Raw genomic sequence first — 16,775 nt, 5'->3', positions numbered from 1 at the left:
TACATCTTTTGTGAGCAGAAACGACAAGGCTTGGTCAAGGATGCAGCCAGCCCACGAAACAACCCACAGAAATTGTGCTCTTCTGCCATCAATCCTTACGCCGTACGTTGGGGAATGCCTCTCTTCCCTATGGATATTCCCCCCTCCCCATTGGCAGTGGGACTTCGCCATTCAAGAGGAAGCCGAGGGGAGACCTGATGGCCCTCTACAACTGCCTGATGGAGGCTGTAGGGAGGGGGGGTCGGCTTCTGCTCCCTGGGAACAGATGATAGGACAAGGGGGAATGGTTTGAAGTTGCGCCAGGGCAGGTTTAGGTTGGACATTAGGTAAAACTTCTTCACCGAAAGGGCTGTCAGGCTCTGGAATGGGCTGCCCAGGGAGGTGGTCAAGTCCTCATCCCTGGAGGGATTTAAAAGAAGGATGGATGAGGTGCTGAGGGACAGGGTTTAGTGGTGGGATGGCAGGGTTAGGTTAAAGGTTGGACTCGATGATCTTAAAGGGCTTTTCCAACCAAAGTGATTCTATGATTCTATGATCTGTACCTGGGCCCTGCTGAGCGGTGGGGCCGGCAGCCGGGGGGGGCAGGGAGGGAGGCCGGGGGCAGCCACCTCCAAGCGCCCAGCAGCCCGGGCTTTGCTACTGCTGCAGCCCGAGGAGTTACAGAGCCACAAAACTGGCCTGAAAAACACACACACACACCCCAAAACCAACAAACGGCAGCTTTTATAAGCCCTGGGTAGGATGTGACTGCCTTGAGTCAATGGATTTACAATTTCCAGAAGCAGTGACATTCCACAAGCATGGAAGTCCTCGCAGGTTTCTTAATTTCTTTTGACAAGGAGCTCCCCGCCCTTGGCCAATGCATCCCGCACCATGAAGGGGTTTCTGCTCCCACTCCGGCCGGCGAGGCAGGGCTGCCCGGGCCATCGGGAGGGTGCAGGGGACAGCCACCCACCCTGTTCTAGCATGGGAAGGAGGTGGATGAGGAGGTGTGTGCCGGGAGCTAGGGCGAGAGGAGTTCTTCTCCAGCAAGAAAGCAGAACGGTCTCCATTGTCAACTGAGGAGGTGGCAGAGAGGGCTGGGCAGTTTCCCACATTGGGATTTGGGTGGTTGTTGCTGTATCCATCGCCAAAGACTGTGAGGAAGGCACTTCTCCTCCTCCTCCTCCTCCTCGTACTTCTGAGCATTTCAAGGAATAGGGAAGAGGGAATTTTCACATCCACGATTCATTTTTAAAATACGGAGCGGAGGCTTTCATTGATGGTCTCGTTCTCTGCACCTGGATAGAAGAAAGGACTCATCCCCTGCTAACTAATATGATGCCCCAAAAGGAGGACATCCGCTTTTGCTGACCATCCATTTTAAATACAGCTGAGTGCTGTTCCCTACGACGTTTTTCAAGTGTGATTCATCAAACTGCCTTGTAAATACTGCCCGTTCCCTCCAAGAAACCTGTCAGCAGGCTCAATTCCACTTGTTCCAGACAGGCACATTAGAGGTTTCTTTAGTAACACTGGAAAGGGTCAAGTTTATTAATTTTTTACTGCTATATCTGAGCACTGAACTCAGTATAGAGTTCTATTCCTAGATCTGGTTTTAAATACAGCTTCTAAATACCACATAACCACAATAAAGCCTCTGGGACTCAAGAAACAATGAGGGTTTATTATTTTTAACAGCAGAGAAGCAGCACATGCGCACGTACGTACCCCACGTTGCATTCTCCCCTTGGTGCGCACAGTCTGATGAAAGCTACGTGCCTGCAGGAGGGCAAAATGTAAAAACGACAAACAGGAGAAATCCAAACCAAAGCCCTGCAGATTTGGATGTAAATCCATACCCAAACGCCTTGTTCCACCTCCCCTCCTGTACTGGATGACACCGTTCTGCCGGTGGCCCAGGGTAAGTGCTCCTCTCAAACACCTCTCTGTCGCGCACAGACGTTCCTATCAAGCTGTTCGTTTCAGTGACAGATAAGGTTTATAAACCTTCCGCCTGGCAGGGTGAGCACAAGCTTCCTCCTTCCTTAGATTCACAGAGCACCGTGCAGTCTGTTCTGTATGGGCCTTTTCTGTAAGGCTTTTGAAACCAGAGAATTTGTCTTCTCGGAGCAGACGTTAAAGATCTTGCACCATCTTAAATCTCGCGGTTAAGAGATTTCCCCGGTGAGCTTGCAGAAATCTACTGCCATTCAACCACATTTGACTCATGAGTTTCACCCCAGTTTCAGTGCTGTCATACATACGCACAATGTCATACATACATTTCACTGCTGCGTTTCAGTGCCGTCATACGCAAACCCCAGTACCTGCTAAGCATTTGAGGATTTGTATGCACAAGGAACTATGTCAGTGCTTCCAGTTTTGCGTAGATGCGGTCGTTACTGCTGTCTTGATCCCACTGGAGGTCAGAACAACTTCACCCTCCCTTGACCATTTCTTCAAGCCATGCCATGAATTGCTGGGCCGGGCTGGTGAAGAGCAGCAGAGCATTGTTTCCACCCAAATGCGTAGGAGTTCTACCCGTTATACGCTTATGGCAGCCGTCGGTTCATGCCTGTAACCACGCTTGTTAGCACAGCGCGCCAGGCTCAGCCCCCCGGTGACTTCAGCACGGTTGACTTCACTTGGTATGAAGCAGACTGATACGCTTGCCAGTCAAAGACCCGAATGATAAATTACAGAAACATTGTATATAAAGTGAGTAATTACATTCTTACTTGTAGCATTTGTGTCAGAAATGTGTCTTCATTTATTTAATTACTTCATAATCCCATATTCAAAACACGGCTAATCTTTCCTGAGCCAGTAAAACACGGGCTTCCTGTTTAATCCTGATAGCGATCTCTATCACTCAGCAGGCGCAGCGTTTCACCTCCGCACTGTTTATCGTCCACGACTAGAATTGAAACACCCTTGTCAGCTGGTTTTTATCTCTGGACAGTGCTATAATTGCCTGGAATTCTGATCCGAGAATACAACATTAGCGATCTCTCCATAGTGGAGGATTCAACTGTCTGGTATTTTCATAGAATCATAGAATCATAGAATGTTTTGGGTTGGAAGGGACCCCTAGAGGCCATCTAGTCCAACCCCCCTGCAGGAGCAGGGACACCGCTAACTAGATCAGGATGTAAACTAGATTTTGGATGTAAAAAGCTCCTATGTTCCAAGTTAGAAGAATTAGTGAAGAGTTAAAAACCATCTTTGTTCATGCTTGTAGCTGTAAAAAGTGCCACAGTATTGATCTTGGATATTACTTGATAATTCACTTCAACTGTATAAATCATTTGAGCAGAAGTTGTGATTACAACCATGCCCTGCCAGCTTCTCCATGCTGTAGCTGTCCAGGTTCATTCTGGAGGCAGAACCTTCTCGTGCAGAAAGCATTTCACACCCGCAAGAGTCAGGGGCCAGATCTCCTCTCCAGCTAAATTCCCCCTGCAGAGGAACATTATCGTTGTCTTAACAGGGCGCTTTGGGACTTCCAGTTCATAGAGAGCCGTCAGCACCAGTCTCGCAGGCAACACAACTGGAGCACGTTAACTTCCCCCTAGACCAAAACAAGGATGCCTGGAGAACCAAGTCAGCCACTCCCATTTTCCCTAAAGCCACACCGAACTTGTCCCACCTCGCAGCCGGTAGCCAGCGGCTGTGTACCCCGTTGGGTGAAGCCAGTAGAAGCAGCACCAAAGCATGGTCACGTAAAGGGTTTTACCTCCCCCAGTTACACATGGCAGCCAGACTCACCTTCTTGGTTGCTTCCACAGTCCTTGAGGCAGCGGCTGCAGCCCTTGTTGTAGAGCCTTGAAAATCTTCTGTGGACGTTTATTGATGGTTTTTCCCCTCCTCTTGTGCGGCACAATTCTACTGACTTCATTTTTTTAAACATTCACTCAGGAAAGAAAATCCTTACAGTAACAAATGTTTAAAGTGCATTTCTGTACTTTACCGTGTGCCAGAGTCCTTTGCTGCTGGATTAGGAAAATTCAGTTCTTGTCATTTAACGGGATTTAAAAATATATTGCTAAAAAGGTACATGCAGTGGCACAGACCTTTATTTAACATCCCTTTGTATCTCCCATATACTGTTGTATCCTTTTAATAGACAGGAGTTTTATTTCCTCCTGTGATTCTCAGAACTGCAGATTCAGCTTTGTTAGCTCTGCTGGGCAATTGTGCAGAAAAACCCCTGGTTTAACCTGTGCAATAAGTGATTGTTGGCTTATACAAAGTTCCCGAGACATTTGTCCATTTTACAACAGACTGTAATTCCTCTTCTCCGAAAATGCTACAAACACGGATTCTGATCTGACCTCTTCATTCGCCTCTGCTCCCGGTCTCTTCTCTATATAAGACAGCCATATTTTATTGCAACGGTACCTGGGATTTTGCAAGAATTTGCTAAATGCCAGCAACCAGAAGTGCTGCAAGTATGTCACATGGCAGGAAAATTATGGATTTCTAGCAGGCAAAGTGGCACCGGCTACTTTGGAGACATTGCAGTTGGTGCAGTCCCCTGTGTTCTCAGCCTTAAGCACTTAACCCCAATGTCAGTGATTTCAGTGTAAGAGAAAACATCCATTGACCTGGAAAGATCCTACAACGTGTTCTGCAATCTATTCGCTAGCGTGCATTGGTTGTAATATCCCAGATTAAAGTGGACTGAAATACTGTCAAGTCCTGGGCAAAGTAAAAGCTGAGCACAGTTTATGGTAGAGGTGTATAAGGAACAGAACAGCTCAAGCAGAAGAACAGTAAAAAGAAGGAGTAAATAAAGTGACTTGTCACCTACAGAAGTTGGAGGTGGAGTTCGGGTCTGAGTTCTCCCCACCTTGCAAAGCTATCCTGCCCACAGATGCCTAGAAGAGAAAAGAGAAAAATACATTTGAGATTGAAAAGGCTTCTGTTCATGTAAAGCCTATAATCAAACACAAGGTTACATTCAAGTGGGAAGATGAGATTGAAGCAGGTGCTCACGACGTTTAACTTCTGCCTTCTGAGGCTAATCCTCGGTTTCCTCTGTCACCAGCAAAAAGGAGCGGGTGCCTCTGAATGGCACCTCAGAGCAGAAGGCTGTCCTAGCCACTGGGGGTTGTTCTCTGAAGGCTGTCCTAGCCACTGCGGGTTGTTCTCTGAAGGCTGTCCTAGCCACTGCGGGTTGTTCTCTGAAGGCTGTCCTAGCCACGGCGGGTTGTTCTCTGAAGGCTGTTAGTGACTCCAGAAGGAGCCTACAGAACCAGAGGCACACTAGGTAAAAGCTAGGCCTTGTGATTACTGCCCTCGGGACCTGCAGACTAACACAAAAGAATAACTTCACCCCCAGGAATCAGTCTATCTGGGTCATGTGGGAGCACTCGTCGGTTTAAGGACCAACTGTTTAATGGGAGGATAATCCCTGCATATTTGACAAATGGTTTCACTTTCTTATCTTTCTAGTGGGTATGGTGATCACGACAAAAGTAATTTTATGGTATTTCACAAAGTCTCTTGTAAAATGGCAACCTTATGTTATAGTGGCTTTTATTCCTACTGGAACTTTTACTAGGAATGGCATCACAAAAATCGGTTAACATAAATATTGCAGTGAAGAGCTCTCACCATTTAATGCCAGAGTTAACTCTGCCAACGCAGCCTGCGTTTTCAGATGGAAAAGGTCTTTAGAATTAAATTTGTCCTCAGACTTCTTACTTAGCTGGGATGAAACACTTGTATGAAGGTTTGTAGCTCTGTTCAGCCTGGAAGATATCCCAAGATTTGCCTCTACCAAGCGGTCTTAGAGAGTTGCCTTAAGCCTTCTCCATAACTTACGGACAGAAGCAGAGATTTGGAGATTGACGTGTGGAATATCAAGTGGGTTTCTTCAACATTTACCACAAAAAGACCCTGTTTCGAACATCCGTGAGATGCCACAGTACCAAATAACAGTAAATAACACCATTTACACCAATAGTTTCAGAAATTAAATTTGCATGGAAGGTGGAGCATCAGTAATGGCTGAACTACAAAAATTAAATTTGCATTCATATAAGCGTTAAAGAAGTTGCAAGTGCGCTTGTTCTTTCCCCATGTTATCCTTTTCTTCTTTTTAAACTTTCTCAATTTTTCCCATTTTTGCTACTTTTCTTTCTTTTCTCCCTAACACAGTCTTATGCAGTCTTTTCATTTTGGGCTCTTTATGGTTCTTTACGATCATTTCTTCCATTCTTCCCTTTCTCCTTTCATTCACTTCACTCTTCCCACCCCTCTTTTCTCTTGCTCCTATAAACACTTACTAAGATCCTTCCCAAAGCAGCAGCTTTCCCGGCGGCTGCGGAGCCGGCCTGGAAGCAGTGCTGCCTGATGGACAAAGAGTCCCAAACCATCTTGCAACTTCAGCGACCAGGCCTGGCACCAGCCCAGTTACATATGGTTAACATCAACTGGAATTTGCCGAGTGGCGTGAAAACAACAAGAACCGGGGATTTATTGTACCAAACAATCTTCTGGCTCTTGCTAAGCCCGCTTTTCATTAAAGAAAATAAAACAAAAGTATTGATGTCTATAGATGAGGACAATAAAGATGAGCCACAGAGGAGCCGTAATGGTTTGCATACTCATAAACCCTTCTCAGTCTTTGCGGCTTCAGTGTTCTCCTGTGGGGGATAACATCAAGAATGTGCTAGAATGCAATACTCCCAGACAATGGAGAGAAACAATTTTCTTTCTCCCTGCCGCTACATTTTAGGCACGAAGCTGAAGCTCTCTAGGGAAGCCGATGATTCTCTTAGCCAATAACTCGAACCCTTATGGAAAACCAAACGCTATTTTACACAACCACCAAATCCCTTCAAGTCCGTGTGCTTAAGATGAAGAATTGGGGTAGGGAGGGGGGAGAGGCATTAGGCGCGGCGACGGCTGGGAGAGGGGTAAAAAGTGCAAGGCAGGGTCAGTGTGGGTGCCTGCTGGCGCCCAGGGTAGCTGTAAGGAATTTGAGGAATGGGGACCGTGGGCCCCAGGTGTGGCACGAGGGTTCTGAACACCTGATCCTCCGAGGCAGCTGGGGGCCCTGGGATGCTGAAGGTGCAGTATATGGAGGGCTGGCCGTGGGCTCAGGTCTGCTCCAGCCCTGCCTGGCTCTATCTGCCCCAGCACCGTCACTGCCCCAGCTCGGCGGGGGCAGACCCTGGTCCGGCCGAACAGCCCCGCTGCTGGGAGCAATCAGGTCAGTCGCACCGGGGACCATATTCTGCAAAGGACCGTGTGCCGGTCAGAAAACAGGTAAAAATTTAGAAAGAATTCTGGACATCCACCTCTGCTGTAAGCAGTTACTGAATTGTCTATGATAATGGGATTAAAAACCAAAGGAAAATACCCCCCCAACCCCTGGTAATACACTTAGGGGTGGGAATTATAACGGAGAAAAAAGCCTTTCCCACAGTGACAGTCTCCAGAAATGTGGAGGATGCAAAACTTCGCCCTGTGTCAGCAGGCATGGAGACGGGCGGGAAGGCAGGCAGACAGACAGGAGCCTGATTTCTCACAGTAAGTGATTCTGAAGTGCTTGATGTGTTTTCACTTAACTCTGGCCAAATTTGAAACTGTATTAAAGGAATCTAAGTAGCACTTCACTCTGCATAGAAATGAAAGACGAGTGTTAAGTTTTTAAATGTAGAGTACAAAAAGAATAGAAGAATTTGTCCACGTTCTAATGCAGCTCAAGGGCTTGCAGTTCCAAGGGGGGTGGGAGGGACGGAATCCACCATGGGAGGAGGAGACCAACTCACAGGTGGGAACAAAGCTCTGGCAGAGAAACTGCAGAGGACCCAGAATTCACCCCAGACAAAGCAATCAGAATCTGCCAAGTAAAATTCATGCTACGGCGCAATTTATGGAAAGTGGGCAGTGCTCCGATTCCATAGGGAGTAGAAATAAACTGCTAATAATTCAAGAAAGCACGCCCGGGGCCAGGAGCACACACAGAACTAAATGTCCAAGTCCATACAAAAAGTAGTACGCGGAGTGGCACGCTGTGCCGTGTATTTGACCCAAAATTTTGCCGATGCCTGAAAAGAAATGCCGTAATGGCAAAGGCTCACATGATTTCACATGCCCTAGGAGAGCATGTGCCGCATCAAAAACCAGGACAGTGCCATTAGCAGCGCAGGAAAATTCTTCATAGGAGCAGCCCATAACACTGCAGCAGAAGATGAATGGACTATCTGCCTGAGAGGAACAGAGATGTATTAATTTTAGGTTGGATTTTGGTGCATAAGCCAACAGAATGCCAAAAATAGGATTCTTAGGAGGGAAAAAAAAAAAAAAAAAAAAAAAAAAAAGAAGACAAGAAAAAGAAAAGAAAACCAAACAGAATCAGCTAAGTGGCTGTGGCTTGGGGCATTTCAGTGGGGAGCTCACACCTTCTATTAAGAGGGTTAATCAAATCTACAGGGACATGAATACAAGAAAAGCTACAGATTACATTTGCTTCAAGGGAAGATAAGCCTATTGTTTGATCCTGCTCTTGATGGTGCCAAGTCACTGGCAAAGCCTGGAATCCCAAAGAAGCAAGGAGGATATCTGAGCGTCTTCCAGGGGACAGAGGAGGTATTGCTGAACATGGAAAAAACCTGAGAGTTCAACTCCTAAGAAAGTTCCTCTCGCTTTAAGGCAGAGATTAAAAAAAAAAAGGACAAGATGACAAGGAACAAAATGCCATGCTCATTGTTTTTATCCCAAGGGAAGTATTCCCCTGACACAGGGAAACCAGAACCTTTTCCTTAGAATAGACTCAAAGGAACTAACCGCATAAATTGGAAGTGTTTGTCGCCAAGGGAGAGCAGTCCCCGGAACAACACAGTGGGCAAGATGACTTCTGAGACCCTTTGCAGATTGATTAGATTGGCTTCTTGACATCTTCCTGGCCCTATGCTTGTGATTCCTTACCCTTGTACACTCAACATCCCTTCCAGGAAAGGTGCCTTTTTCCATCCTTCCTGAGGGTTTTTTGGTAGAAAAAGTAACGATTTTTTTGATGACACAAAAGTTATGAAGATTTTCATCAAGGGCAAAAAAACCCCAGCATCAATATAAAATCGCCAGGCAGCTTTGGAAGTAACAAGAGCTACTGAACTGAGAGAGCCCACAAATAAAATTAAGTAGATTCCATGCAGTATAAATAATGAATGAGAGAAGCTAATAGAGCCAGGAAGAGCACCCAGTAACACCATAAATATATTCCTCCAACACACAAAAAGAAGGTATGAAGATTTCTTGAATTAATTAACAACAGAAGGGTATTTGTGTTTACTATAACTTCTGAAACCCGAGAGTTATGATGGAGATGGAATTTGGGTTTCCAGGTGTCAGAGTTTGATCTGGACAGTGCTGGTTTCGGGTACGAGGGCAATGCTGCAGATGGAAGCACAGGTTTGCCCAGCTGAAAACCAGATGGTCTGTCTCATGTAATACAGGCTCCCCACACCGACACCCATGGGGCTGACGGAACAGGAGCAGTGCTGCTCTGTCTGACCCCCTTTTGATCTTGCAAATCTATCCTGGGTTGCTGATCATGTTAAACTGGAACCGATTTTGCAGTCTGGGACACTATGATAGAGTAAACAAAGTTGGTCACAGATGCTTTTTGTCAAAGAGACCAGTCAGTTCTCTTACTCTGGAGACCATTGGGTCTGCAAAAACCTAATAGCAATATGCTCAGATAGAAAAGGAATGTTTTTACCTCAGTCAAAGGTTTAACATTTTTCTTAAGTACTTTGGGATCCGAAAGTCAGCTCAAACTGAGTGTAAACACCTTATTGCCATTGCCAGAGGATCTGGCAAATAACCTGTTGGGAAGATTATTTTTTCTCATCTACAAGCACAGGGTTCTTGGTTGCAGGCACACACTGGAGCATTTGTCAGAAGTGCAAAGTGTGGAGCTTGATTAAATACATGTTTTGCTAAATCTGATTCACAAAACTAGCCTGTTTGACCTCAGATGGAGTATAAACTGCGACTTCCAAAGCTACGGCTGAGATCCCCACAAAGAAAGAAATTAATACTATTAGCACAGGTCAGGTCTGCATGTTCCTGGCCCATATACTTTTTAAAATGAGATTATTAAACTGTTAAAGGGGCAAAGATAGTGACCCCCCCAGGGCTTCATAGAAAAATGTGTGAAGCTCTACACAAAGGTGACCTTAGACATTGAAAAGTCTAAGAAAAGGTCTGAGGTCTGGCCTCAAATGAAGCAATTAAATATTGTCACCTAGGCCAGCAGTAGAGACTGCACTGAGTGCAAGAGCACGTCGGGAGACAGTTACCGTCCCGTAAAGGGGAATGCCTGTCCTCTGCTGGCCTCTCCAACAAAGGGACTGACCAGCGACGATGAGAAGCAACCACGTAATAGTTACGTTATTCTCTGTCCCCCTCTGCAGCTTTCCTGCCAGATGCTGCAATTGGACAATCCTATGTCGCCATTTATTTTTCTAGGTATGTAACTACAGACAAGCTCAACAGGCTCCTTGGTATGTGTGATTTCAAGCCATTAATTTGAAACGTGGCTTCAGACTCCTGACCAGCTTTTCTCACCGTTCATAGTCCAAAGGGCTGCTGGGAGAAAGCGTCAAAAGGACAAAGCTCAGGCGGGCTGGAGTTTTCTCCAGACTTCACACTGAAACACAGCTTTAGCAAAACATAGGTCCTCATTTGTGGGATATCTGAAGAATCAAGGCCACTCAGTGAACAATCCAGACCGAATGCACCTGTTGTGTTTGTGAGCAGTAAGCCTCGAGGACATTGTGGGAGCCGCCTGCAGTCAAATAATGATGAGAACAACCTTGAGAAGAAGAAGAAAAGTTGGTGTACATGACTGAGATCAGAAAGCAAAGCAGGACGCAGGTGGAGAGGACCATGCGCGCGGACAAGAGACTTTAACGAATCACATCGTAGCTAAGAGCGCCTGTCCAGATATAGTTAACCTATTAGTTAGGAGCTTGTGCATGATAGGGAAATAGAAGAGCCATATTAACTGGGCTGTATCAACAATAAATTGGCATTTGCTTGATCACATTGATCGTGTGCAGTGTCCGTGACTTCCACGTCAACACTCACTTGCTGACATTTTATTCAACAAAAAACTGAAAACCTGGGTGTTCAAGACTTAAAGCTGTGCTCATCAGAGACATGGACCTAAAAAGTCACGAGAAGAAGGTGCAAAACCAGCCGTATCGCTGGGCCTCACACTCATCCCACAGCTCTCACTCGAGCCTTCCCCGTCTCTAAATCCCAGAAAGAAGGGGCACAAACCCCTGACTCTTCCTGGCTCACTGTGGCAACTCTGTTTTCCTCTATTAGGGATGAATGCAAACCCTTACGTTCCCTGCGAACTACAGAGAGTGTATAATTAAGACCAGATGTTTACATCCTGGTTTATGCCTAATAAATACACGGTGACAGGAGAGCATATGAAGCACAATTCAGCAAGAGCAAACTGTTATTTAAGGTCACATGGGAAAGGAATGGATTTTTCTCAACCAGATAGAATAAATTCAACTCCCTCCCTCTGAATAAATACAAGCCCCCCTTTCAAATGGTGGGGTATTTGCAACAGAGATACACTGCCATCACAGCATTGGACCGTGTCTTGTACAGAAAAATAATAACTTGCAGCCTTTATGAATAAAGAAAAGGAATAAAATGGGATAAGATGTAAGGAATGAGCAAAATTTCTGATGAGATAAAGGTGTTCAGACTCAGATACCTTTCAAAAATCAAGTTCAGTCTTATCGTGGGCTTAAATGTCTCCCCACTGAACATTTAAAGCGTATGCTCATGGTTTTAATTTCCATACGCATTTTTATTAAGCAAAGATTACATATTTTATTTTTCTCACAGAAGCTGCATAAGAATTTCAGATAAATTGGTGGCAACGTGATGAAAAAAGGGTTTGCAAATTTATGCTGAGTTAAACGGTGAGACTGTTTGGGCAGCTTTGCATTCGTTGGCCTGAACGTGTCTGGTTTTCCTTATACCCCTGCACAGAAGCTTTCATTCAGTTATTTGCATGCTTATTCAAAAACACCGAGGATTTTATTTTAACATGTCCAGAAGGGTGACAAAGGTTGGCCTTGGAAAGGTTGGCCTGCCTGGAAAGGTATCCTTAATGAATGGTGGGAAGGCCAGGTGGGAAGGGAGCGCCTTTGCGGGCAGCTCCTTAGGGCACCCCTCAGCCTGGACCGGGATGTCTGCCCGCTCGGGTTGTGGCGGAACAAATAAACAGGTTACGCCCGCAGCAGAGTTACGAGGCTCGCCAGGTGGAAACGAATGGTTGAAGGAAGAGCAGTAAATACGTCAGCCAAGGATTTGAGACACTGGCTGGTGAGAAATAAGTAGCAAGTACACGAACGTGGATGCCAGGGTTGTCTTACTTAGCGCTTTCACCAGTTACCTGGTAAAAGGAGTGAGCATACAGCCCGGTCCTGAAACCTCTATCGGATACGAAACAGGGAGGGATCAGGATAATGAAGTGCAGCGAAATCACAACGTAAAGTTCCACAGTGATGAAGACACACATAAGAAAAAAAAAAAAACCAACCAAACCCTCAAGGCAAGAACATGGAGTGTTTTGGTTAATTTTGCAAGAAAAAAATCCCTTGGGAAAATGATACATAGCTTCCATTCCCTACTTATTTAAACAGCTCATACGCTTCCTAAATGCAAAGTACAGAGTCTTGGAAGAGCCTTTGATTAAAGTTCCTCAAATCAGTCATTGGTGTTACACCATGGACACTAGATTCTTTGATGGAGACTAACAGAGCATAAGCAAAAATAATTCATAGGAGACGTCAACAAATTAACACCTTGTCTGGCTCCTGTTACGAATTCTGAATTAAAATTACATTTCAGATTTAGTTTAGAAAACTGCCTCCTAGAATGAAGTGTGAGATAATTAAAATGAATCAATTCATATTCTCCAGGGCCCAGTTTTTAGAGTTTTAAGACTTCTAATAATTCGCTGGGAGTGAAGAAAGGCTTGACGGTGGTAGCATGCACAATTCTCCCTGCACCTCGGCCTCAGTAATCACAGGACAACCCGCTCCCGCACGCCCGCTCGCACTGGCAGGGGCTGGGGAAGGATAGAGGCAGGAAGGGCTCTGGCTTAATAAATATCGGATGAGCAGAAATAAGTGTTGTCTAGCACTAAGATCTAATAGACTGTGCGGTGGACTCCCAAAGGAGATATTGCTTGAGACTCTTAAGAACAGGATGATTAAGGCATTGGTGAATATACTCGGGGGAGCTATCCTGCAGTGGCAGAGAAATGGGCTAGAAGACAAACCAGGTAATTTCTAGCGACTTCAAGCAATGGAATTCCATCCCCAGCAGCCATTCAGAAAACACCAGAGAGGGAAGGTTATTTCCTATGCACATAAAATTCGTGTATGGGAATCAGAAACTCCTGTATTCAGCATATAAATGCACACAGTTGTGTGATCTTAATACAGAATATAAATAAACAGTGACAGAGATGCTTAAGTTATACACACAGTAGCTGACAAGGTATTGCCCTCAGTGTATCTGAATGCCAAGTGGGAGATGGCTGCTCTGTACAACATTCCTTTCGATTTTTAAGTTTCTCCACATTCTTCAAGGCTTGAACAATTTTTGCAATTTATTTACTCTTAGCATTAAACAGTACCGAGGGTGAATTTGCATCTGATCCTTAATCCAAATGGACTTTCTCAGCAATTAAAAGCTGTGTTTAAAGTAAAAAGTTTTAATATTGTGACATTCAAAAGGCAACCAAAGGTTTTCACTGATTATAAGTAGAAAGAGGAAATAATGTATTATTCAAGCTCCAGAGCCTGCTTAATGCAAGATCAATTTTGTTAAGTGTTGCTTAGCAATGGATTATGAGAGCAGATCCAGAATATTAATGCAGGATGGGTATGGCAGCAATTCCTGTGAAAGCACACTTTAGAAAGGAGAGGGTTTTCCTGGTGAACCACAGACAAATAAATACCTGCCGAGTTCCATAAGCAAAGAGAGCTCGCATCATCTTCACCTCTTGCAGCAGTTGTTGGTTACCAAGCCACAGAGCAGGAATTTTCGGATCATCTTTCTTGTTTTCCAGGTCTGTACCCAAATGCTGAGAGTCTGCTCCCAAACCTTGCCCAGGCAGCAAAACTTTACAATGGCGTGGTACTAAGCCAAAGCAACAGGATCAAGTTTTGGTAATGACTTTCTGGGGGATGTGAAATTTTCTTGTGACATTTTGCACCTGCAATCCAACATGTCAAGTTGTTTATATTCATCGTATATCTAAGGCTTCAGTCTTCTCATTGACAGTGATGGCGCAGTTCTCCCATATCACAGAATCATAGAATGATGGAATGGTTTGGGTTGGAAGGGACCCCTAGAGGTCACCCAGCCCAACCCCCTGCAGGGAACAGGGACACCTTGAACCAGATCAGGTTGCTCACAGCCCCGTCCAACCTGGCCTGGAATGTTCCCAAGGATGGATAATCAGAGCAAAGACCTTACTGCTTGGCATTTAGCTGGCTTTGTTGTTGCTCTAAAAGAAAGTACCCATCACCTTACACAGAAAACCCCTGCATCTCATTTTGTCCTGTATTTTGTTTTTATACGGTCTGTAGAAAAGGTGGCAAGTGGGAGAGGTTGTGCCCTGCGAGTGACGGGCTACTGGAGAGAAAGAGAGGTGTGGGAACTGCGGAGCCATGGGAGATTTGCACCTGAAGTGGAAGTTCCAAGGTGGGTTTGCTTTGATTGGGATTCCTCGCACAAACTGGGTCTGCCTCATGCAGCTGCTCTGACAAGACTGGAACAAAGCACTAACAACACGGCTGAGTTCTAAATATAGCCCCCTCTATATTTAAGGTTGTAGTACAGTTTGTAATGGAGATTGCAACTTTTAACTACAGCTTTGGCAAGCCCTAAGGATGGCAGAACGTCATTTTGACCTTTTACATGAGATACATTCTCAGTTGGTTTTATAGTGCTTGGTTACTTGAATTTCTTGATTATTTTTTTTTGTTTGAAGTTGAAACAACATAAAGATTTTTCTATTATACCATCACTAAAAACTCCTGCATGTTTATTCTAAACACTGATTTTATTAACTAACATTTTTCTGTCACTTCACAGACTTGATCATATAGGATGAAGCACGCGAAGATCGTTGTTTTGGAAGCTATCACATTTCCTCGCATCTGCCTACATGACTCTTCTGGGACTTTGATGCTATTTTTCAAAGTCTATCTTTGCTAAAGATGTACATTTATAAGAAAGGACTTATTTGACTCTCATTTATTACTGTCCAGTTTGTGTGATCAGGTTCTGCCTAACAAAAGAATAGTTTTTCAAGTATAATTCTTCCTAATCCTCTACTTCCCATGCAGCTAGGGAAATCCTGCCCACATGTCTTTCTCCTCTCAGACTCAGCTTTATTTACTACATCTCATTTTCTTTAAATGTGCCTTTAAATGAAGTCCAAATTTGTTGCTGTGTATCTCTCCGGGGAGCAGAGAAGAACGTAGCTGTATGTAGATGTGTGGTTGTTGATCCTCAGACCGCTTTCAGCTAATAATTAGACTGTAAACTTTTCAGGACAAGGGCAGCCTCATAGTCTACATCTGTTAGAGCAATGGGATCCCGTAGCTGACTGCTGTCTTCAGCCATGACATTAAAAATAATTACTGGTGTTTATATTATAACATCAGCCAGGGATTTCAGAGTTCATACATAAAACATGAGACAGTACTTGCCAGAGCCCTAATAGCAGAAGTTAGTTCAGCAAAGTGCTTAAACATAGATATGACCTTGTGAGTAAACTTAGAGGCAACTTCTGGTTTTTTCCTCTTTGTTTTTTGGGGTTTTTTTTTCTATTTTTTCCCATTTTTTTTCTTTAAAGCTCTTGCTCCCCGACTTGGCAGGGGGTTTAAGAACGCAGATGAGAAGCATGCCAGTAAAACTCAGGAGACATAACCATCTTTGTAGCAACTTTGTTCCTTAGCAGGGGGGAGAATTACTTGCCTTTTTATTTTGGAAACATCTCATTAAGGTTGAATATCAGAGAAGCACGATACAGTGTCTTAACCCAACTATGAGCAACTTCCTTCTTCCAGATTCTGCTGCACAGCTAAAACGTTAAGTAATTCACACTCAGCTCACACTCAGAAATCCAATAAAGACCTTCAGAGAAACCTTATTCCTCGCGATCAGGATGGTCTGACTACTCAGGTCTCAGAGAGGCAGCAGCAAACCTGCCAGCCTGCTTTCTCCTGCATTTTTCTTGATTAGTAAACCCTAGATAGCATTTATTTTCTCTTCCACTCTTCACGAGGTTACATATCATTGTGGTGTCACCCAGCAGGCAGCTGAACACCACCCAGCCGCTCGCTTGCTCCCCCCCCCCATTGGTGGGACAGGGGAGAGAGTCAGAAAAAAAGTAAAACCCATGGGTTGAGATAAAGGCAGTTTGATAAAACAGCAGAGAGAAAGAGTAACAACAATAATAATAATGGTAAGAGAATATACAGAATATACGAAACAAGTGATACTCAATGCAGTTTCTCACCACCCACTGACCGATGCCCAGCCCATCCCCAAGCAGCGATCGCTGCCCCCTGGCCAACTCCCCCCAGTCTCTATACTGGGCATGATGCCCTATGGTCTGGAATAGCCCTTGGGCCAGTTGGGGTCGGCTGTCCTGGCCGTGCCCCCTCCCAGCTCCTTGTGCACCCGGCAGAGCAGGGGAAGCTGAAAAAAACCCGGTA

The sequence above is a fragment of the Egretta garzetta genome, unplaced genomic scaffold (genome assembly GCF_000687185.1).
Source record: "Egretta garzetta isolate BGI_Z169 unplaced genomic scaffold, ASM68718v1 scaffold147, whole genome shotgun sequence".
In the NCBI taxonomy this organism is placed as follows: Eukaryota; Metazoa; Chordata; class Aves; order Pelecaniformes; family Ardeidae; genus Egretta; species Egretta garzetta.
This window is presented reverse-complemented; position numbering follows the sequence as displayed.